The sequence below is a fragment of the Schistocerca piceifrons genome, chromosome 6 (assembly GCF_021461385.2).
Source record: "Schistocerca piceifrons isolate TAMUIC-IGC-003096 chromosome 6, iqSchPice1.1, whole genome shotgun sequence".
NCBI classification, from domain to species: Eukaryota; Metazoa; Arthropoda; class Insecta; order Orthoptera; family Acrididae; genus Schistocerca; species Schistocerca piceifrons.
Window position 1 is genome coordinate 427,706,101 of NC_060143.1, and position 23,994 is coordinate 427,730,094.

Genomic DNA, 23,994 nt, shown 5'->3' on the forward strand with positions numbered 1-23,994 from the left:
AATCGCAGGGCGATAAGGCGATAAGTCTGGACAGAAGGGAGGATGGTTTAGTGTGATCCAGAAAAATTCGAATTTTTTTTGTCGATTTCGGGAAGCCGTGCGGCGTCGAGCGTTGACACCCACATTACGGACAATTTCCGACAGCCAAGATCGTCATTAATGATCACCTGAACTAATACACCAACATGAGTAGCAGTTCCAGCAACTGTTATGGGCCGGCTAACAATGTGAATATATTTCTCAGTCATGTTGGTCGTCGGGCCACGTCAGTGAGCTCCATTCTTAGTTGTCTATCGTCCTCATAAAACTTCTTTCTGCCATGTGTACTCTTGACTCTTTGTCGGGGTGTTATCCTGCAAATGTGCTGCAAATCTTTTCAAAATTTCGTCGGTTTTAACCCCCCGCCCTGTTGTGAGAAACTTGATTATAAGGTGTTGCGAAACAGATGATGGTACCTCTTGTTGTGACACCGCAATTCTTACGAATGAAAGAATCCACGAGAAGCGGGCTGCTGGTATAAAAGGAGGCTGTGAGTATTTTGAGTAGGGCAGTAACAGCAGAATGGATGTCACCTGACCAACAGTTCCATCTGGAATATTTCAATTCTTCTGAAACTGACCATGAGAACGGTTGGTGATGAGACTGTGAAAAGGAAACGTGAAAGTACGACCACACATAAACCATGATATGCAGACCTCATGTACTGACAGATAGAGGCCGTCACTCATCGCGGATGGTAACTGTAAGAAACTGCACAAAATCAGCAGAAGAAATCCTCGTGAGTTACAAAATGCTATCAGCAGTCCAAGTAGCCCATTTGCTATGCGTAGGGAATTAAAAAGAATGGCTAACAATGGTCCAGCAACTCAACAAAAATCTCAAAAAAATGGTTCAAATGGCTCTGAGCACTATGGGACTCAACTTCTGAAGTCATTAGTCCCCTAGAACTTAGAACTAGTTAAACCTAACTAACCTAAGGACATCACAAACATCCATGCCCGAGGCAGGATTCGAACCTGCGACCGTAGCGGTCTTGCGGTTCCAGACTGCAGCGCCTTTAACCGCACGGCCACTTCGGCCGGCTCAACAAAAATCTCACTTTTCTATAGGCAGTGCTATGCGATGCTTGAGGTAGTGTTAAATGCGACACTGCGAGACCTTGGCTGATTGGAAACGAGTGATTTGGAGAGATTAATCACATTGTACCCTGTAGCATTCCAATGGAAGCGCTTGGTTTCGGCGAATACCTGAACAGGGTGATTTACAAAGGTAGGCAAATATTTTATTCCACAAGTAACAATAAAGAAAAAAGTTAATATATACGTCCGCAAATATTTAGTTACGGAGTTTTGGCTCAAATTTAGTAACTTCGGTAATATTAAGTCATCGCAAAACTGTACGAGGTTAAAGTAAAGAATTTATTTTGCTGTTGTTGATTTAATGAATCAAATAAAACTTGTCCCAGACGTGTATCTGCAGTAGTTTTCCAGAACATCCAGAGAAGCAAAGAAGTAATATCGTAAAATTTGTTTTATTAATTTCCAAACAATTGGGCAAAGTTTTCAACAGAAGTTGTAGACAATTTTATTTATGGAAAATGATTCAATTGTCCAATTGTCTGGAATTTAAAAAACAAATTGGGTCAAGTATTTAATAAACAAAAAAACTTTACGAAATTACTTGTCTGCTTTACTGGATGTTCTGGAAAAATACTGCAGATAGACGTCTGGGACATATTTTATTAGATTCTGCAGACCAATAATAACAAAACAAATGGAAATCGTGCTTTACTTTAACCTCGTACCATTTTGCGATGGCTTCATATCAGCGAAGTTGCTAAATGTCAGGCAAAATCTTTTATTTACCGTAACTCCGTAACTAAACATTTGCGGACCTATGTTTATATGAACTTTTTCCTTTAGTTTTACTTGTAGAATAACATATTAAAATATTTACATATCGTCGTGAATTACCCTGTATAGCTTCATCTGTCGTCAGGTGTAGTGCCGGAGCTGAAGAACAGAGTGTTCTTCATGATTACAGTCTGATTCTTTTGGTATGCTTGAGAAAACCCCCAATGGAGAAGGATATGAGTTCGTTTTACAGAAGTGTGTCCAGCGTACAGCAGAGGAACGGTTTGGAGACGATGACTGTATCATCATGACAGTGCAAAGAAACATCTTTGAGGCAATGGTTTGAGGACAACAACTTTCCTGAAATTAATTATTCTGCGCAGAGTCGCGATCTGAACCCAATGGAAACCCTGGGCTGAGATAGAACGTAGAATTAGCCTCGAAAGCTAACGTCAAACGTTGCTACGTTGTATTGTTTCGTGTCTTAAGGAAGAGTAGGCTGTCACTGCTTCTCAGACATTCATACAGCTCACTAAATATGTCCCAAGCAGAGTTCAACCCCTTATCAAGGTGAAGGATGGACACAACACATATTAAAGGCAACTTACTGATGTCCGGATACTATTCATGAGACGGTGTAGCTAGAGTCTATTACGAAACTATACACGGATTATCATCACATATGAAGATGCCAATAATGTGCTGAAAGCGGTAATAAAATTTTATATGAAGCACCACGTATAACGGTGTCATGTGCATAGTATGCCGGCGCCTTGCCGTGCAACAAAAACAAACGCCATATAGAAATTCTCTCGAGACTTTGCATGGACAGCCATATTTCAATGCCGATGTCCCTACAAGCATAATCTGTTAGCACCATACTACAGCCATAAAAAATAATAGTCTCGGCATTACGTCAGGGGATTTCGATTGGGTGTTCGGCTTTTTTGGCGGTGTCGAGTCCAAAGGCCCCCACTGCTAAATTCTCTCTGGGTCATAACTGTGTACTCAATAGTTATCCGAATTGTTCTGGACCACACTTGAACCCGCTGCAATTTCCCCGCTGCTAAGTCGGTTCGGCGGGGTTTTTGAATGGGTGAGAGCAGTCGCCAAACTCAGCGTCTTTGATGTTCAAGATTTTGTATCGTCAGTACCTACAGAATGGTGTCTGCCACCACGTGCTCTCAGCCCACATGTCATACAGCCCACGGCCTACATGCGCAGCTGTGGCGAGTTGGGCAGCGCAGGCACGGCCTACCTCTATATCTACATAGATACTCTGCAAGTCACCGTACGGTGCGTGGCGGAGGGTACCCTGTACCACTACTCATCATTTCCTTTCCTATTCCAATCCCAATTAGAGCAAGGGAAATACGACTCTCTATATGCCTCTGTATGAGCCCTAATTTCCCGTATCTTATCTTCCTGGTCCTTACACGCAGTGTATGTTGGAGGCAGTACAGTCGTTCGGCAGTCAGTTTCAAATGCCGGTTCTCTAAATTTTCTCAACAGTGTTCCTCGAAAAGAAAGTCGCCTCCTGTCCAGGGATTTCCATTTGAGTTCCTGAAGCATCTCTGTAGCACTTACGAATTGTTCGCACCTACCAGTAACAAATATAACAGGCCGCCTCGGAATTGCTTCGATGCCTTTCTTCAATCTCTTCTGATACGAATCCCAGACACTCGGGAAGTACTGTAGAAGAGGTCACACCAACGTCCTAAATGTCTCCTCTATGGGTGAAACAGTTTTTCCTAAAATTTTCATGGATGTGTGTGATGTCCTGAGGTTAGTTAGATTTAAGTAGTTCTATGTTCTAGGGCACTGATGACCTCAGAAGTCCCATAGTGCTCAGAGCCATTTGAACCTAAAATTTTCCCGATAAACGGAAGTCCACCATTTGCCTTCCCTACCGCAGTTCTCATGTGCTCCATCAACCTGACATCGCTTTGCAACGTTACGCCCAGGTTTTTAAACGACTTGATTGTCTCAAGTAGGACACTAGTAATACTGTATCCCAACATTTCAGGTTTGATATTCCTACTCATCCGCAGTAACTTACATTTTTCCACATTTAGGGCTAGCTGCCATTCATCACACCAACTGGAAATTTTACCTACGTTATCTTATATCTTCATACAGGCATTCAGATTCGACATCTTACCGTACACCACGGCATTATCAGCAAACAATCGCAGCTTGCTGCCCATCCTGTCCGCCAAATCATTTATGTGTACAGAGAACAACAGCAGTTCCATCATACTTCCCTGCGGCATTCCTGACAAAACCCTTGTCTCGGCTGAACACAACATGAACACAACACGAAGACAACATTCCGGGTTCTATTATTTAGGAAGTCTTCCAGTCATTGACACGTCTGTGAATTTATTCCATATGCTCTGCAATGGAGCACAGTATCAAATGCTTTCCGGAAATCTAGAAATATGGAATCTGCTGTTGCCCTTCATCCATAGTTCGCAATGTATGATGTGAGAAAAGGGAAAGCGGAGTTTCGCACGAGCGATGCTTTTTAAACCCACGCTGATTCGTGATCATAAGCATCTCAGTCTGAAGGAAGTTTCTTGTGTTTGAACTAAGAATATCTTCAAGTATTCTGCAGGAAACAGAAGTTAGGGATATCGGTCTGTAATTTTGCGGGTTTGTTATTTTACTCTTCTTATGTACTGGAGTCACCTGCGCCTTTTTCCAGTCGCTTCGGACTTTGTGCTGGCCGAGAGATTCACGATAAATGCAAGCTAGGTAAGGGGCCAGTGCCGTAGAGTACTCTTTGTAAAATCGAACAGGGATTCCATCCGGACCTGGTGATCTATTCGCAAATGCACATAGCTGCCTCCGCGATTACATGGCTGGAGTACACACGTCAAATAGTAGCTGCAAGACGGTACCGTGGCGATCACGCCGTGCCGCGCCATAGTAGACTCATCGACGGCGGGTATATTTCTATTCAGCTTGATGCTTTATAAGGGCATTCATCACTTCACTCCAGGAGTCTCGTCTTGAGCTTCGCCACTGATGACACTATGACGCCACACTATGCGGTTCGAGATCATCAGGATTTCAGTCCCGCTCGGGAATAAGACTACTCAGGGATTTGCTTCAAGGTACTCCAGTCTCGGTGTCATCGACGGACTCCGCTGATTGGCGCCCAGTGGCTGCTCTACCCCAGTCATCATCGTGTTGTGTTATTATAGTATTCGTCGTTTCCATTGTTGTTAAATAAACTTGTTGTCTACTCACGCCTACTGTTATTTGTTGTTCTCCATTCACGGACAAACACAAAATGTTGCTCAAATATGGTTCAAATGGCTCTAAGCACTATGGGACTTAACATCTGAGGTCGTCAGTCCCCTAGAATTAAACCTAAATAACCGCTAGACTGAAACCTAACTAACTTAAGGACAGCCGCGCGGGATTAGCCGAGCGGTCTTAGGCGCTGCAATTGTGGTCTGTGACGCTAGTCCCGGCGGAGGTTCGAGTCCTCCCTCGGGCATGGGTGTTTGTGTTTGACCTTAGGATAATTTAGGTTAAGTAGTGTGTAAACTTAGGGACTGATGACCTTAGCAGTTATGTCCCATAAGATTTGCCACACATTTTTTTTAACTTAAGGACATCACACACATCCATGCCCGAGGCAGGATTCGAAGCTGCGACCGTAGCAGCCGCTTGGTTCCGGACTGAAGCGCCTAGAACCGCTCGATCACAGCGGCCGGCAGTTGCTCAATATGCTGAAAATCGTCAGTGACTAGTTTGCACATTTTTCCCTGTATAGCCCTGATTGCGATAAGCTTTTCGTCGAGCTGCACTCTTACGACTCCGTATTCTTCAGATAGATAGGTGGTCACTGCATTCAGCACCATTCAAACTTGTTCGACCACTCTGATAGAGCTTGCGCCATCTGATCACTTTGTCAAGCGATGGTGCATGTGGTCATACACTTCCACCAATCCAGAATGGACTCCTGCAGCGATGTTCCTACCGCAGAAATGTGGGAAACGTAATACCTCACAACAATAATTTATCAGCGATTTACGCCATTTTGTTTTGATTTCTATAACGGCGTGCTACAGCACTGTGGCACGGGGATTTCGATATGTACCAGGACTGAAGAAGAAAAAACGTCACAGTAATGTCTGTGAGAGGAATCAGCAGGAAATTGCCGCATCGCGAACGGACAAATCTGCAGTAACTGGATCGAGTATAAGTTTTCCTATGATGTGAAACAGTGTTTGCCGGCCGGGGTGGCCCAGCGGTTCTAGGCGCTTCAGTCTGGAACCGCGCGACCGATACAGTCGCAGGTTCGAATCCTGCCTCAGGCATGGATGTGTGTGATGTCCTTAGGTTAGTTAGGTTTAAGAAGTTCTACGTTCTAGGGGACTGATGACCTCAGAAGTTTAGATCCATATTGCTCAGAGCCATTTGAACCATTTTTGAAACTGTTTATCTCGGTATTATATGGAGTGGCCCAAAAATCAGTTAATATTCGAAAATGCACTAATTCAAGGAAGTAACAGAAAAGTACACATAATGACCAATAGACGATGCTTCGTATGATACAAAACCAATAATTAGCAAAATAATTGAATTTTAGAAAAAATTATGTTCTTTGTAATAAGTACTCGGAATGTCGGCTCTTATTCATGAACAATACCTGTAATCGAGACAAAAAAATGGTTCAAATGGCTCTGAGCACTATGGGACTTAACTTCTGAGGTCATCAGTCCCCTAGGACGTAGAACTACTTAAACCTAACTAAGCTAAGGACATCACACACATCCATGCCCAAGGCAGGATTCGAACCTGCGACCGTAGCGGTCGTGCGGTTCTAGACTGGAGTAATCGAGACAATGTTGTAAACAATATTGTACAGCGAACCAATAGGTACGGTAAGATCGGACGATCGCGGTAGACTTGCAACTCCTGGCAATCCTGCAAACAATAATTACACGGATTGAGGTCTGGGGACCTGTGCGGTCAAGCATAACGGAAGTGACGCTCATCCTTACCAAACGATGTGCGCAACGGATGCTTCGTACGTGTAGCAACATGGTGAGCAGCGCCATCAAGCATAAATGCCCTTCATTGCTGCAGGTGTTCATCAGCTAGGCTAGGGACGATCTGACTCCGTCTCTCATTACAGTTCATTTCATAATCGATTCTCAGGCGGCGTTACTGATGTGTATCTGTCCAGTGCCAACTCTTGGCCGGTTCTTAAATGTTAAAGTACTTTCTAGGCACTCTGTGCTTCTTAATCACTGCATTAATCCTTCCGAAAAAAGCACAGAGAACCGACAATTATCCTAGATATAATAAACATTCTATGTATTCTCAAATTATGTAATGAAATGCATCACTTCAGTTCCGAGAGTTCCGGAACCTCTACAGAAAATTGGAATAGGTATCAACATAAACATCGTTTCCGTTTTTATTGCTCATGAAAACCACACATTGCATATTGTACCACAATACATCGAAACCTTCAGTGGTGGTGATCCAGATTTCTCTACACACCGCTGTCTGTAATTCCCAGTAGCACGTCCTCCTGCACTGATGCAAGCCTGTATATGTCGTGGCATACTATCCACAAGTTCATCAAGGCACTGTTGGTCCAGATTGTCCTACTCCTCAACTGTGATTCGGCGTAGGTCGCTCAGAGTGGTTGGTGGGTCACGTCGTCCATAAACGACCCTTGTCAGTGTACCACAGGTATGTTCGATAGGGATCAGTCTGGAGAATATGCTGGCCACTCTAGTCGATTGATGTTGTTATCCTGAAGGAAGTCATTCATAACATGTGCACGATGGAGACGCGAATTGTCGTCTATGAAGACGAATGCCTCGCCACTATGCTGCCGATATGGTTGCAGTATCGGTCGGAGGACAGCATTCACGTTTCGTACAGCCGTTACGGCGCCTTCCACCTGCGGCGCCTCCCACCTGCGTACGTCGGCCCCACATAATGCTACCCCAAAATATCAAGGAACCTCCACCTTGCTGCAATCGCTGAACAGTGTGTCTAATGCATTCAGCCTGACCTGTTTGCCTCCAAACACGTCACCGACGATTGTCTAGTTGAAGCCATATGCGGCACTTATCGGTGAAGAGGACGTGATGCCAATCCTGAGCGATCCATTCAGCATGTTGTTGGGCCCACCTGTACCGCGCTGCATGGTGTCGTGATTGCGAAGATGGACCTCACCGTGGACGTCGGGAGTGAAGTTTCGCATCATTCAGCCTATTGGGCACGGTTTGAGTAGTTATACGACGTCCTGTGGCTGCACGAAAACCATTATTCAACATGGTGGCGTTGTTGTCAGGGTTCCTGCGAGCCACTACAGTAGTATCCCTTGTGCGACCTGAGCGAGGCATGTCATCGACAGTTCCTTTCTATCTGTATTTCCTCCATGTCCGAACAACATCGCTTTGGTTCATTCCTAGACGCCTGGACACTTCCCTTGTTGAGAGCCCTTCATGGCACAAAGTAACAATGCGGACGCGAATCGCGGTATTGACCGTCTCGGCATGGTTAAACTACAAACAGCACGAGCCGTGTACCTCTTTCCTGGTGGAATGACTGGAACTGATAGGCTGTCGGACCCCCTCCGTCTAATAGGAGCTGCTCGTGCATGGTTGTTTACATCTTTGGGCGTGTTTAGTGACATCTCTGAACAGTCAAAGGGACCATGTCTGTGTTACAATATCCACAATCAACGTCTATCTTCAGGAGTTCTGGGAACCGAGGTGATGCAACACTTTTTGATGTGTGTATTATAAATTTTAGTGACTTGTTGTGTTAAATTTTCTATAGTTTGTTATTTGTCTACGTTTCACGATAGAGTCCAGACAAGAATTTTCGGCGCCCAGCTGAGGATGCGGAAGCGGATATACAAGGCTCTATTGGAGTCCAACCGACGGCCAGCGGGCGGCAGTCGTTGTGGAAGACATAGTCGAGACCAAAATCTAGAATATTAAAATGTCTTGCTTATAAAATGAAATACGGACTTTGCACCACTATCGTATCTGATTCCAAACAGTGAACATTAAAGTTTGTGTTCTGTCATATCTACGAGTAATAGTAATTTTTAGTCACCAAGAAATAGTCCGGAGAATTACTGAGGTAGCTCAGAGGCGACCGTTACTTTACAAAAAAGTTAAATGTAGTTTTGGGGCTTGTATTCAAATGACGATTAATTAACCAATGTTAATGAGTTTATATGAATGCCTGGTGTACTTTCGGACATGTCTGAAGGAACAGATACCACGCGGAATCCGCAGCTGTGATACATACTATATAAACTAAAGGTGGGGGAGTGAGAAAGGAAAGGAAAGGGATGGAGCTCATGATGTTGAGATCCAGGATAAGGATCGGGCTTAATTTAAGCAAAACACGTAATTTTCTATTCCCAGACAAATATTATTTTCAATAACAGTTCTATCACAATTCAACTAACACTTGCCAAGATTCTTGCTGTATTCATACAAAGTTTTAAAATTAATACCAGAGTGCATAAGGACATAAATTTGCAGTATGCATTAAATTGCAAATAGTTTTCAAAGAACATGTCGACCGTGCAGTACAATGGTGGCCCATTACAAACAGTTAATTCATTAAATAAATCTGCAGCGTCACTCTGTGCGACTAGCATCACAACTGTGGGCTAATCCCAAAGGCCCCGCATATAAGTTCAACAAACGTTAAATAAAAGTCATTGACGTACCACGGCCTCTGGTCTACAAGCGCGCGGGCCGTGGTACTGCCGTCGCGACATATTGTATGTTGTCGCCTGCTGTTCGCGTCACCACAGCAGGTTTATAGATTCCGTGACTAATGAAGAGATACTGAATAGTACTGGGAAAACTTGAAGTTTGTAACACAGGTAGACTAAAAGAACGGATCGGCTGATAGGATACGTTCTGATACATCAAAGGATCAACAGTTTAGTATTGGAAGGAAGCGTGGACGGTAAAGTCGTGGAGGGAGTCCATGAGACATGGATTACTACAGCAAACAGACTCAGGATGTAGGTTATGCCAATTATTCAGAGATGAAGAGGGTAGAGTAGCATGGAAAGCTGCATCAAACAAGGCTTCGGACTGAAGGCCACAACAGCAACTAGTTACGAAACGGGCTTGTTAGTAGTGATACATATATCGATACGCACAGTGCGACGACGTCTGTTGGATCCCAGTGGAGTGTCCACATGGTGACCATTCTCGTGATCCTGCTTGACGCTGTAACAGAAACAAGCGCGCTGACTTTGTCGTAGGTGACACTGGGCACACGAGTGGTATCACTTTGTCTACACCATCACGATAGACTTATACTTTTGTGTAGGATCCGAGGAAAACTAAAGTTCCTCTTTGTAATCGTCATCGTCAAACCTGCACAGAATCTGCTGCAATGGCATAAAATACCACTGGTTACTCAAAACTATCACCTCTAATTGGCTGAGCCAGTAATTTGGACTATAGTCGTTGTATTTCTAATGTACTGAGGTAAGTGGCTGCCCCCTGTCTTGAAGGTGTCCATGACGCTTTCAGCAAGATACCATAAGACTGGAAGTACTCCAGGCTGTCCTGTCATACCTCGATCCGGGATTTTCATCTTTACCCTAGGCCAGCAGGTTCTCTAGCTCTCTCAGACACTGAAAATATTTGGCAGCAGGTTGCCGAAAGACTGTAAAGCCACTGGTCATCAGGCTCGACAATGGATTAATTTTGGCATAGAGCTGAAGCTGCAAGCAGTGACGTACGCCTGTACGTCCTCAAACTTCAGTTCAGAATGATGCCCAACTGAGTTAGAGCCATTATTGTTAGCAGAAGTGGCAGTTTTCTGTGTAATTTTTCTCCGCCAGCATACTCGGAAACTCCTACAAACACACGGTCTAGCCACATTAATGTAACCACCAATAACGTTAAACATCAACGTGCAGAAATCACCCACGGACGACAGGTAGCAGCACTAGCAGTGTGGCGGGGGGAGGGGTGGTAAACAGAGCAGTCGTTATCGTAATGTCGTAATGCGGGAGCGGAGCAGTTTGTCAGACTTCCAACAGGGCATTCTCATTGGCTTTCGGGCCGAGGGTGGAAGCGTTCCCGCAACGGCTAAGACTGTAAACGCTGGCGTGCCACTGTGGTTGACTGTGCATGGAAAAGTGGCGTTATCCAAAACTGGCATTGAGGCTGTTGTGACGCACCAGGAGCCATAGATGACAGAGTTAAACAGCTACTGCGAGATGTCTACAGGAGATTACATGTGTTGTTGTAGAGCAACTGACCAGTGAGATGGCTCAGGGGAAACGAACAGTGTCACCTCAACAACCTTTCAGAGAATATGGCTCCGTATGGACCCCCATAGCAGGCACCTGGTTTATGGATTCATGCTGATTGCTGTTCATCGTCGACGAAAGCTGGTTTTTGCACACCAATACCGCAACTGGACGTCCACCAAGAGGCGACAGGTGGACTTTCCTGATGAATTACGGTTCGTGCTCCAATAGCGAGACACGTTTGAAAGCAAACACATTGCAACAATCGTCGGAAGGGTCCAGGTCGGTGGAAGGATCGTTATCGTCAGACACAGAATGGATCAGCACAAGTATGCATCTACCCTTGCGGACAATGGCCGCCCCTGCAAGCAATTTGTTTTTGCTCGGCCAATGGCACCTGCCGATAGAAAAAAATGGTTCAAATGGCTCTGAGCACTATGGGACTTAACAGCTGTGGTCATCAGTCCCCTAGAACTTAGAACTACTTAAACCTAACTAACCTAAGGACATCACACACATCCATGCCCGAGGCAGGATTCGAACCTGCAACCGTAGCAGTCGCGCGGTTCCGGACTGCGCACCTAAAACCGCGAGACCACCCTGCCGATAGAACAATGTCACAACCACACAGTTCATAGTGTACGTGCGTGATTTGAAGAGCACCAGGATGTGTTTATCCCCTGTCCACCTAAATCGCCATATTTAATCCCAACCAACAATCTGTTGGACCACCTCAGTTGGGCTGTTGCGCCATTGATGATCAACCGAGAAACATAGCGCAACTGACACGGTACTGAAGTTGGCACGGCTCCAAATCGCTGTTGACACCTCTCAGAACTTCGCTGACGTACCTCATGCACGCCTCGCTCTGTAAAAGGTTGTTATTCATGCTTTTGACAAGTGATGACGTTACTGTGACTGGACCGTTTATAATGATGTATTCCTCCCTTTATACTGTGTACATAAAGCAAAACGAACAAGAACCGAACAGGTCATGAAGGCCCAACGGTATCGACCTGACGCCCTGTCCCTGTCATCCTCAGCCCTTAGGCGTCACCGGATACGGATACAGAGGGGCATGCAGTGAGCACACTGCTCTCCCTGCCGTTGTAAATATTCGTGACCAATGCTGCTGCTTCTTCATCAAGTAGCTCCTCAATTGGCCTCACATGGGCTGAGTGCACCCTGCTTGCCAACAGCACTCAGAAGACCCAGATGGTGACCCATCCAAGTGCTAGCCAAGCCCAACAGTACTTAACATCAGTGATATGACAAGAACCAGTGTTACCATTGAGACAAGGCCGTTCGCATGCTCTGTACATTCCACAAGGGATTATTTGCTATCGATCAAGGCTTTGCCACTGAAATGGCCAGCACAGAGCCGACTACTGACTGACAGCATACCAATCGAATTTTACTGTTTCTACGTCACGTTCTTACAGCCTTTCATATTTAGTTTTCTTACTAACGCAGGCCTTATTAATTTTCTGCTTGAGAATTAGAGGTCGAATGACGTCTCAGACATAACGCATCAGTGATCTGTGTACCCTTGTTGTAAATAATCGACATTCGTAACGGATCATTTAAAAATCCCGTACTGCAAAGGAGAAGGACAGTTCAGGGAATATACAATGAACAATCAACTGTATGAGAAGATATTAATTTTAAGCGGGTTTTCGGAAAAGGAGGGATCGTTAAGTATTAGAACCCTGGTACCTGGATTTCTTGCATTTCTGTATTTTGAAGGACACTAATTGTTGTTTTAGTTTAACCTGGACGCACAGCAAACTATAACTCCGGTATTACATCCCGGAAATTACTTCGCTTTGAATGAAGTATGACACATGAATTAACAGTAACATGTTCTGGCTACAATTAGTGATATACGACGTAGTAAGGCGACTTTCATAGCACAATATAAAGAAGAGAAGACTTTGACATAAGTTAACGTATGAGAAATTGTAACCAAGGTTTTCAACCATCCTAATATATTATATAAGTGTAAATGTCTCTTTTATGCATGCTATGCGGGTGTAACTGCACACTATGTCCTAGAACCTAACGACAAGGAAATGGTTCTTAGCAATGTAAAGTCTCGAATCCTACATTGCTGCAGCACGTGGCTTGAAGTTCACATCAACTCGTACTTACCTCGTTCGTCTGAAAATAATACATATAATAGTGACATACTGTGTCGTCCGAGAGCAGTTTCACCTACTATTAATTTCACTGAAGGCTTTTCATTTTGAATGTGAACTTGCACATGGCACCAGCTTGAACAAGGATAGGTGAGCACATATGCATTTTAACATACAAGGCCGGCCGGAGTGGCCGTGCGGTTCTAGGCGCTACAGTAGGGAACCACGCGACCGCTACGGTCGCAGGTTCGAATCCCGCCTCGGGCGTTGATGTGTGTGATGTCCTTAGGTTAGTTAGGTTTAAGTAGTTCTAATTTCTAGGGGACTGATGACCTCAGAAGCTAAGTCACCTAGTGCTCAGAGCCATTTGAACCATTTGAACGTACAAGATAATAGAATTTAAAAACCAAGGCACAGATGAATTCATTAGAATAGCTTGCCAGTAGGGATTGATTTAAAATAATGGGGAAATTTGAACTGGACCGGGATTCGAACCCTAGTCACTTGTGTACTACGCACATGCGCTGACTATTCTGCCATCCAGACACATGGCCACCGTAACTGCACGGACAACTGTAGCACGCCTCCCGTCAGAAAGAAATTCTCAACGTATCCACTGACTACTGATGTTGTGCCCCTTGTCCGTTACCCTCATTACTCTCGTCCTGTCATCAATTCCCGTAAGTGTTCGAGCGTGACGTCCACATGCAATGAAGATATCAATGGTCGTTGTTGCCTTAATTATACCCACGTGTGCGAAAGAACACCACATACATGGAATTTAAAAATTAAAGAAAAGGTGAACATTTTAAATTATTATCTAGAAAGCAGACAGGATTGCCCAGGAACATAATAAACAAATGTCCACTAATAGCCCAGGAACGTGTACAATATGACACTCTGACGAAAAGCAAAGCCATTCCCATAATAATATTTAAAAAATGGGAAAGTGACGTGACAGGCTACCTATAACCTCAAATGACTCACTGATAAACAAATACTGATTCTCGCATACTGAAATTAAGACGCGTTCTGAACAAAGAACTAAATTTACGCGTGTGGTTACACAACTGAAAAGCATTTCCCGTAGCAACACCTGAAAAGTAGCTTAGTAATTCAATTCAAGTAATGCACAACAGGAATAAAAATTTTGAACTGTATAAAACTGGCAGACACTACGATGTAAGCAGCGGACGGTGTAGATCAAGCAAAGCGAAAGAAAAGAGTAGAATATCCGACATTTACACTGCCCAACTGAAATTGAGCTCTCTGACAGGGAACCTGATTCGTTGGCAAGCCTCTGCCCACAAAGTACTGCATGAAGACATGCTTCTAGCTGATCAGCCAATGATAAGACTTAACTAGCAAACGAAAACATGCACTGTAGAGCATTTCAGTAAAAAGATTGTTTCATAACTCACACATTGATAAGTAGCATGAAAGACGTTTAGAACAGCCACTTTTCGATGTTTATGGTATTCCGGAACAATTACTTGTGCATGAAAATCACAATGGATCAAGGAATGGAGAGAAACAAAATTTCAAAATTAAAGCAATGGGCGCAGATTGAGTTATTGGCACGTAAAAAATCAATAATCATCAATGAGCGGAAGATGGTAATCACGGACGAGAAACAGCTTAAGTCTTTAATTAAATAACAGTGATAGTATAAATGGAAGAAGGAACAATGCTAACTAGACTATCGAATATTGATTATTCTATTTTATGCACTGGAACAAATGGGATGCTGTCAGTACACAATGAATTTTAGCTGGTGGGCAGACACATTAGTTAGAATTCCTACATTAGCGTAGTAATTCTGCGAGATTGGTAATTTCAGAGATGAATAGGTCGTGGTGTGGAGATTGCAAAATTTAGTAAGGGATGAGAACTTCATGGGGTGCATTTGCCAGCAGCATATTGCATGTCCGAAAGTGGCGCTGCATCAAGCAAGCAAGCTATCAATAGTGTTTCTGTCGCAGGCTCTGCCTGTGTAAACCATGATGTGGCTGTATCGGCAAACAAACGAAGTAATCTGTGAACTGGTCGAGAGGATTCGTTATCCGGACCAGCTGTTTTAGGAACACGTCCCAGTATTGCATTACATTCGAAAAGCTTTTTTCCAAACAGCAGAAGAATCAAATATAAACTCCTGAAAAAATCTTGATTTCCTGAACTGAATGGAGACATTTTTATGGGAACTGGGTTTGAAGATTTTAACGCAGATGTAAAGTCAAGAAACCGTACAGTATTAGGCTCGTTGTCGCTAAACAATCCAAGCTGTTAAAGACGAGAAGCGGGACGAAGAGAGTTGTGTAGGCTATGATTAAGATTCGAACTATGGATCAAGACTGGCTAAACCTTTGCGGCCATGCAGGGATGTTTACACGCTATTTGGTTACAAAGACGACTGATTTAATGGTCAGAAGACGTCTAAAATACTGCTTTAGCGTTATAAACGGTACGAAAAATGGCTCTGAGCATTAAGGGTCCTAACAGCTGAGGTCATCAGTCCCATAGAACTTAGAACTACTTAAACCTAACTAACATAACGACATCACACACATCCGTGCCCGAGGCAGGATTCGAACCTGCGACCATAGCGGTCGCGTAGTTCTAGACTGAAGTACCTAGAACCGCTCGGCCACAGCGTCCGGCGAAACGATGAGAAGTAAGGAACTGAAACTCTGGGAACGTAATGACCGACAACGCACGTATACCTAGTTCGACGCAGGACACTTAATGTTGTTAGAACCAATAATACGACAGACGTCCTCTAGAGGTAGCTAAGATGAGCTAAGTTCAGTCTACTATCCGACGGTCCTTACTGTGTAGAAAAGATATCTTTTGCCTGATGCAGACACTGGAGAACACAGATATATCCATTTCAACAGTAACTTGAAGAAATACATTTCCTAAAGATAAGTAAGGCCGCGATATTACTTGATTCATCTAGGTAAAGATGAGTCTTATAGATATAACTGCTTTTTTTCTTTACGGATGCTATATATTCAGTTATCCTAGTGAAACCACTTTAAAATTAAGTATTGCATCTGCCAAGTGTGTGTTTGAGTTATTCCGGTATGAGTCCCCTGAGTGTCTGCTATATCTGTCATGCTGAAGTTCGAAGAGGGAAAGCGCCTCAGGTGAGTGATAAATACTGTGATGAGAGGAAACATGCCAACAGTTCTGAGGGAGCTATGCTTAGGCAATCGCTCACCTTGGTAGAACGCAATCATTTCTTTTGCTTGTCTCCTATCTGAAGCGTGTCTCCGATCGCCACTAACGCCGGGAATTTCCGAATGCTTTCTATTTTCCCGCAGAATTCACGTAACAAACTGTCGACTCAAGACTTTCGAGCCATAGCTGTTGCCTCAGTGTGCTGCGAGATGTACTGTGCATATTAGGAACGTAAATGGAAACCCAGTGGGTTCTCCAAAACTGTTGAGCTTAACAAGTTGCCTCCAAATCTGGAAACAACGACCTTCAAGACCAGAAACAGCTGATTGTTTGAACACTATGACATTTACGGAATTATTCGACATTCAGTTGTCCGAGGTTTCACCTAGAAAACATGTGGAAATTACGGCTTCTCGCCAAGGCACAAACAAGGACAATTATTTTTTTGTTTCCATTTCTTTTTAATTTTGTTCTCCATCCTTTCCTTTCTGATTTTCTTTCACGTAACGTAGATCAGATATTTTCTCAGATAGGAAACTTGCTGTATTAGAGCATCATGTAAAAAATTCAAGTAAATTGGTCAAGAACTTTACGAGACGTTCGCTGTCAGCGCCTCCTCTTTATGTATTACTATAGATATATTTATACATCACATATACTAAAAAATATGTTACCTATGTCCGTTCTAAAGTTTATTAGATCATCGTGTAAAAATTTGAATTGTCTAAGTACTTCCCGAGATTTTTGGTAACTGTGTTAAACATGTACTTGTCTTTGTACAGCGATGGATTCATCGATGAGCCAAATCATTATCACGACCATCTGTTTAATATTGTGTTGTTAGACTTTTCAAACACGGAACAAAAGAGATTGTGCTTGGCATGGATTCTGCAAGTCCTTGATAGTGTTCCAGAAATGTGTGGCACCAGATGCCTACGCACTAGTCAAGCAATTCACGCAAATTACGGGACAGTGGTCTATGGTTACGCAGTTAGGTTTGGATATAAGTGCCAATGGGTACAGACCAGGCACATTTCCTGGTCAACACATCGTTGTGAGTTCATTACAATGCCTCTCAAACAATTGTAGCACGATTCTGACCTCGCAACACGGCCATTTATCCTGCTGGATGATACCATCACTGTAGAGGGAGACTTCAAGCATGATACGATGCAGGTGGTCCGCAACAACGTTCAGGTCATTCACTGCTGCCATGATGCCTTCGTTTACCACCACAGATGCCGTGGAAGCCCCACGCAATGTACCTCGTAGCATAATTCTGCTCTCACCGACCGGCACCGGTGGTGCAGTGCATGTTTCGTACAGTCATTCACTTGGATGTTGGCGTATAAGAACTCAACCATCTGCTACGTGTATCAAGAAATGCGCTTTATTCGGCAGGCGACGCGTTTACATTGATCCACTGTGAAAACTCAGTGATTCTGAGCCCACTCCAATCGTCACTGACGATGTCGTTCGGTCAACAAAGGAACACGTAAGGGTGGCGTGATGTGGAGTTCCATGGTCAACAATGACCTTTGAATGGGGATGTTTCCAGAATGAGATTTTCACTCTGCAGCGGAGTCTCTGCAATATCCTTTCTTTCAGGAGTGCTAGTTCTGCAAGGTTCGCAGGATAGCTTCTGTAAAGTTTGGAAGGTAGGAGACGAGATACTGGCAGAAGTAAAGCTGTGAGGACCGGGCGTGAGTCGTGCTTCGGTAGCTCAGGTGGTAGAGCACTTGCCCGCGAAAGGCAAAGGTCCCGAGTGCGAGTCTCGGTCGGGCACACAGTTTTAATCTGCCAGGAAGTTTCATGAGCAGAATAGCATATTTTATTTAGCACTATTTCTGGGTTTTCATAACTTTCTTTCATATGTACAGAAAGTCCAACAGATATAGGTGCAAACATGTTACCATTGTGTAATAAAACAACCTTTAAAGTAGTTTTGGATGAGTTAATACAACAACCTCTAGTCTTCCTTTTTGTATTCAATACCAATCTCATTCATCAGATTGAGAATGTCTGAGCAGTGCATTAAATCACCTTCTTCTTGAAAAAACTTGAAAAATTGCTGCTCTCTCTTTCTACACATGTATACGTATGCTGGTTTCAACCGCCAATAAATTCTTTTCTTTTACTCTAGAGCCAAGCAATTCAGCTTTTTCTTTCGTTAAGCACAGATCCCTGACCTAATCGTTAAGCTCGGTCTGAGTAAACAATTTGGGCTTTAGACTTTCTGTATTACAATGGAATTCATCATCATCTGGTTCATCAAAATCACATTGTATATCAGAAAATACTTCTGTTGGAGCAAAATTTAATTCATCTAGTTGTTCAGGAACTGGCAAATCTACACGATGCCCTACTGGTTGGATGGTGGACGGAAGGTTAGGGTGGCTTATTACCCTCTTGTTTTTCGAATTATGACCAGTAATATCGACACTGCAAAAGTAGCAATCATCGGAATGATTTCATGGCTCCCTCCATATCATAGGAACAGCAAATCTAAAGGATGTTTTATCCTTTTTGGACCATTTTCTCAGATCTTCAGCACACATATAACATGCCTTATGAGGTGTCCAAGATTTATAGGGTATTTTCAGGAAAAAAGTTTTCCATCGTTGGCTTCTGTTATTACGGACTGACGCCTGGAAACGAGAATTTCGGAAACGGCGAATTTGGTTGGCTGAGCATCGGTGTAGAACAGTTGAGGGACGATGAAGCCAAGAGTAGGCGGCAGTGTGTTGGAAGCCCACGCCTCATGGAAGCCCACGCCACAGCACAATGGAGTTTGTGGGATTCCCCTCTCTACAAAGCATGATAGGTGAGGACAATCTGTGGCGGGTTTGCCGACCAAGTACAACGCTGTGCCTGCACATGTGTTTCAGAGCACATCATTCGGCGCGTATTGTTGAACATGGGGCTCTGCAGCAGGGACCGCATCGTGTTCACATGTTGGCCTAACGACATCGTCAATTACAAATGCAGTTGGCAATAGGATAATCGAGTCTGAGCCTTAAAGTAATGAAGTCGGGTCACCTGGTCGAATGAATTACGTTTCTTGTTACATTACTTCGATGGTCGTGTCCGAATAGGCCGTCATCCCGCCTAATGGCAGCTGGAAACGTCCACTGCGCCAGGGACACCGGTTGGTAGAGGACTGCAGTGCTATGACGAACATCCACATGGACTTACGTGGGGGCCTGGTCGTAACCGAAGGCACTGCGAAACCTGTGGATTATATGAACATATCACTTCATTATTTATGTTTTCTCCAGAGTGGATGCCTTTTTCCAGCAAGATAACTGTCGACGTAACAAGGCTAGATTCACATAGCATTGGTTTGAGGAACAGGACAGTGAAGTCACGATGATATCTTGACCACCAAATTCCCTACATCTGAGCCCGATGAATCACACCTGGGGCGTTATCGAACGCCAGCTCCATGGCCACGAACCAGCGGCAGGTAATTTACGGGAATTGCGTGACCTACGTGTACACATCTAATATCACATGGTCTTAACCTTTTGCTCTTCAGTGTATTTTGAATGTGAAGGGTGAAACGGTATACGCTGCCACAAAATCCTCTTTTCAGAATGGAAGCAATTGATTTAAAACGTCTAGTAACATGGTCGCCAATTTCCTCGGTTGTCCCAGAAAAAAAGCAGCCTATCTCGAGACAATATTTCTGGAAAAGTAGACACTAGACAGCGCACACAGATTAGACGTGACTTATGCAAACATAAGCTCAATAGTCTGGAATAATTCAATATAATTCATCAAACAGTATCAAAACACTACGAGGTGCTTATTCCACACGCCCCCGACGTAGGTATACTTGTGTAATCTATCGATTCGTGTTATTTACCGCTGCGCCTTTTGACATGGTGGGCGCTAGTCGCAAATACGTCTGCAAGTAGGTCCTCCTTGGTTCAGTCACTGTAATACGCCGATCGTTGGCAGTCGTCGAGTTACCTGTGCAGACCTTACTGCAACTCTGTTAAAAGTTAGGATGGAAGGGAGATTTACTGTCATTGAACTATGCGATTTTCATTTAATTTATGGCGAGGCAAAACGTGTTGTGAGGGCAGATGTACGAATTTATCGAGAAAGCTTCCCACAAGAAGACCTCCTGCACAATCGACGTTTGTTGCTGTCCACCGAAGGTTTGTGTTCAGGTGTAACATCAAGCGCCGACACGTCGGCCTGAACGATACGGCAGAGAAGACTGTGAGACGCCGTCACTCAATAAAACGTTGTCTAGGACGACACCACGACAGGAGCGGCACATATACCAAGAGAATATAAGAGCCGCACCAGCTAACCCCAGCCGCAGTAGAAGGGCCTCACTAGAACACGAGCCATGATCCAAACTATTTGTGATCTATAATAATTGACTGCGTGGAAATTGTATATATTGAAGGACATTAATTATTTGCATGTCGCCATTTACTTGTGACCCATCATTGAATGAAGGCAAAGTTAAGTATTGTTAGTTTAATTACCGTAATAAACTTCTAACAATACCACCACTTGCGAAGTAGGTTAGACGTCAGATTAATAATGTTGCTCACGCAGCATATGTTCCCTTTATCGGGCAACAACAAAGTTATTGACTGTGGATGGTATCCTTCGAATGGAAATAATGAAGTCACTGTGTAAAAGTCATTAATTCTGGCACTTATTTTGAATGGATTCCCACGTAGATTTCGTCGAAGTTGTTATGGCTCATCTTGTTGATTCTAGGGTGATTCGACTTTGACTGCTAGAAGATCCAGAACTGTATTTTAGCAATATTTGAAGACCTAACAAATGCGGTTTTCAGGAAATTCTCAATGATCAAACAATCCCAGGTCAGAAAATTGGTATTGTAGAAATAATTTTTGACTTGGTGTTCACGATCCACATTTTTATTAAACTTCTTGTAAATTCACATATACTTCTTCTTAATTGTCACATCATCAAGAAAAGAGTTTTGTATCAATCTTCAGATATTTAATTCCCACTTTAACCAAACACAAGACTTGACTGTGTTTTTACAAAGCGAAATAACAACTTGACTTCTGCAAAGCGAAACAAAGACTGCTTTGTGCGCATTCGCGCCAAAACGGTTACAAGTAAGTCAAAGATTATGACAGTGTCACAGAAATGAATACACACAAGAACGATATCACTGTAAAATATCGATACATCGGAGTACCTATAAATTAATAAAACCAAATGTGAGTATGTCCCAAAAATAAGTCTGTTACTTCGCAGAAAAGTAGTACGATACTACTGGTATCGAGAACTGGGATAGGAGTACCGTAATGGTCACGTAAATAAAGAACCATTACAAACTCCATTAATAAGATTTGCTTGAATTGTTGTGTAGTTACCCGACAAAGCAGCTTTCTAGGCACCCTGTATTACACGAGTGGGCAGGATCCCCCATAGGTGATGAGGCTGGGATACAGGATCTAACTAATGCGCCGTCCATCCAAAAGCACACGACGAAGAGGAACGTTTTGTCAGAACCTTCGAGAAACAGATGGCCAAACTTCGCTCCACACACACCAGGGATCAAGCATTGCAACTGTTTCTCGCCTCCTGTAGCTTGCACCCATGAGATGGATCATCGCCGGCTGAATTGCTTCACGGCCGCCGCCATCGGACACTGCTCCACCTGCTCCGTCCTCCTCAGCATCCGGCCCCGAAGGGAGACCGCAAGTATCGCTTCGCGCCGCATGATGTTATGTTTTACAGGATTATTAGTAGCAGCAGACGGTGGGCGCGATGCGAGATCGTCCGTAGTCTTGGCGCTTGTATGTAACTTATTTCAGGTCCAGACGGCATGCAGCGCCGAAATCACAATCAACTTCGCCACTGTCATGTACACGATGACCTTTCTGTGTCTCTTCCCCATATTCATGGATCCCGAAGACAGCGCGGCCACAGCAGCAGCCAGAGGGTGTCATTACGACTCCGCGGGACGACCCCATGGAGGCGGAGCATTCGCCTCCTCCGCTTCCTCGCGTCGTACCAGTTGAGCTGGACCTACCAACACCGCAGCCGCCGACGCCTTCCCGATCTGGTTATTGGCCTCCGGAGGTGGACGCGTACCCCTCGGTTGTTTTCTGGGAGCCGTTTCGTCCTAATCGAAGGCCGGAAGCTTGACGTCCCCTGCAGCCACAGCTTCCGGCCCAGCACAGCATCCAGCCTCCGAACTCTGCCCCATTGCTGCGCTCCCTACACTACGACGAACTGTCGCTTTGGGGGGGGAAGGAATGTTTCGGCGTAACATCAAGCACCGGCACATCAGCCTGAACGATACAGCACAGAAGGCTGTGAGATGACATCAGCCAATAGAACGCTGACTAGGACGACACCACGACAGGAGCTGCACCTATACGAAGACGAGCCGTGATCCAAACGATTTAGCCATGACTTGTGATCTATATTAATTGCTTGCATAGAAATTGTATACATCGAAGGACGTTGATTATTTGCATGCCGCCATTTGCTTGTGAACCATCATTGTAAGAAGGACCCTTTTATGCATAGTGTAGCTGACCAGCTACAGACTTCATTTCATCGATTTATCCCAAACTGAACAACATTTTCTAACAAATTCTTTATGTAGCTAAGTGTATACACACTATTGCAGCTGCTAGTAGTTCTTCATAACATTCGTGGGACGAACTGAAGCAGTTCGGCAATGAGCTCTGTGGACGTAGTGAGACGCGTGTTTTCGTGGAAAGTTGACACGTTCTTTAAAGGTTTGTGCACTGTTTAATGGGTTTGAAAATTACTTTTTTATTTTGAAAGCTTACGTAGATAGGTGTAAACAGTTAATTCGGGTGTCTTTATGATAGATTTGAAATGGGGTCTCTTTTTGTGTTTGTTATTTGTCAGTTGCGCTTTGCATTTACTGCATTTCAGGTGCTGACGAAAAATGTCTCGAAAGAGCGACAAAGAACTGCTTATGGAGTGGTTAGAGATTCTACTAAGCAGTGAAGATCTTGAGTGTTTCTCAGACGATCCATTGAAGATGAGATACACACTGCACGAGAAGTGACAGTAGTTCAAATGGCTCTGAGCACTATGGGACTTAACTTCTGAGGTCATCAGTCACCTGGAACTTAGACCTACTTAAACCTAACTAATCTAAGGACAAATGGTTCAAATGGCTCTAAGCACTATGGGGCTTAACATCTGAGGTCATCAGTCCCCTAGAAATTATAACTACTTAAACCTAACAAACCTAAGGACATCACACATATTCATGCCCGAGGCAGGATTCGAACCTGCGACCTTGGCGGTCACGTGGTTATAGACTGTGGCGCCTAGAACCGCTCGGCCATCCCGGCCGGCCGTGACAATAGTGATAGTGACAGTAATGACGATGAAATTCAAGACTGAAGATGTGTCTGGAACAAGACAAGGTGATCTTATAATGAAAGACTCAAAGTCACAATTGGCTCATAATTCTCTGAAAATTCCATGCAGCAGCAAAAGTGAGACCGAAAACAGGAGCGTGGTTTGGAAAGATAAACAGTTA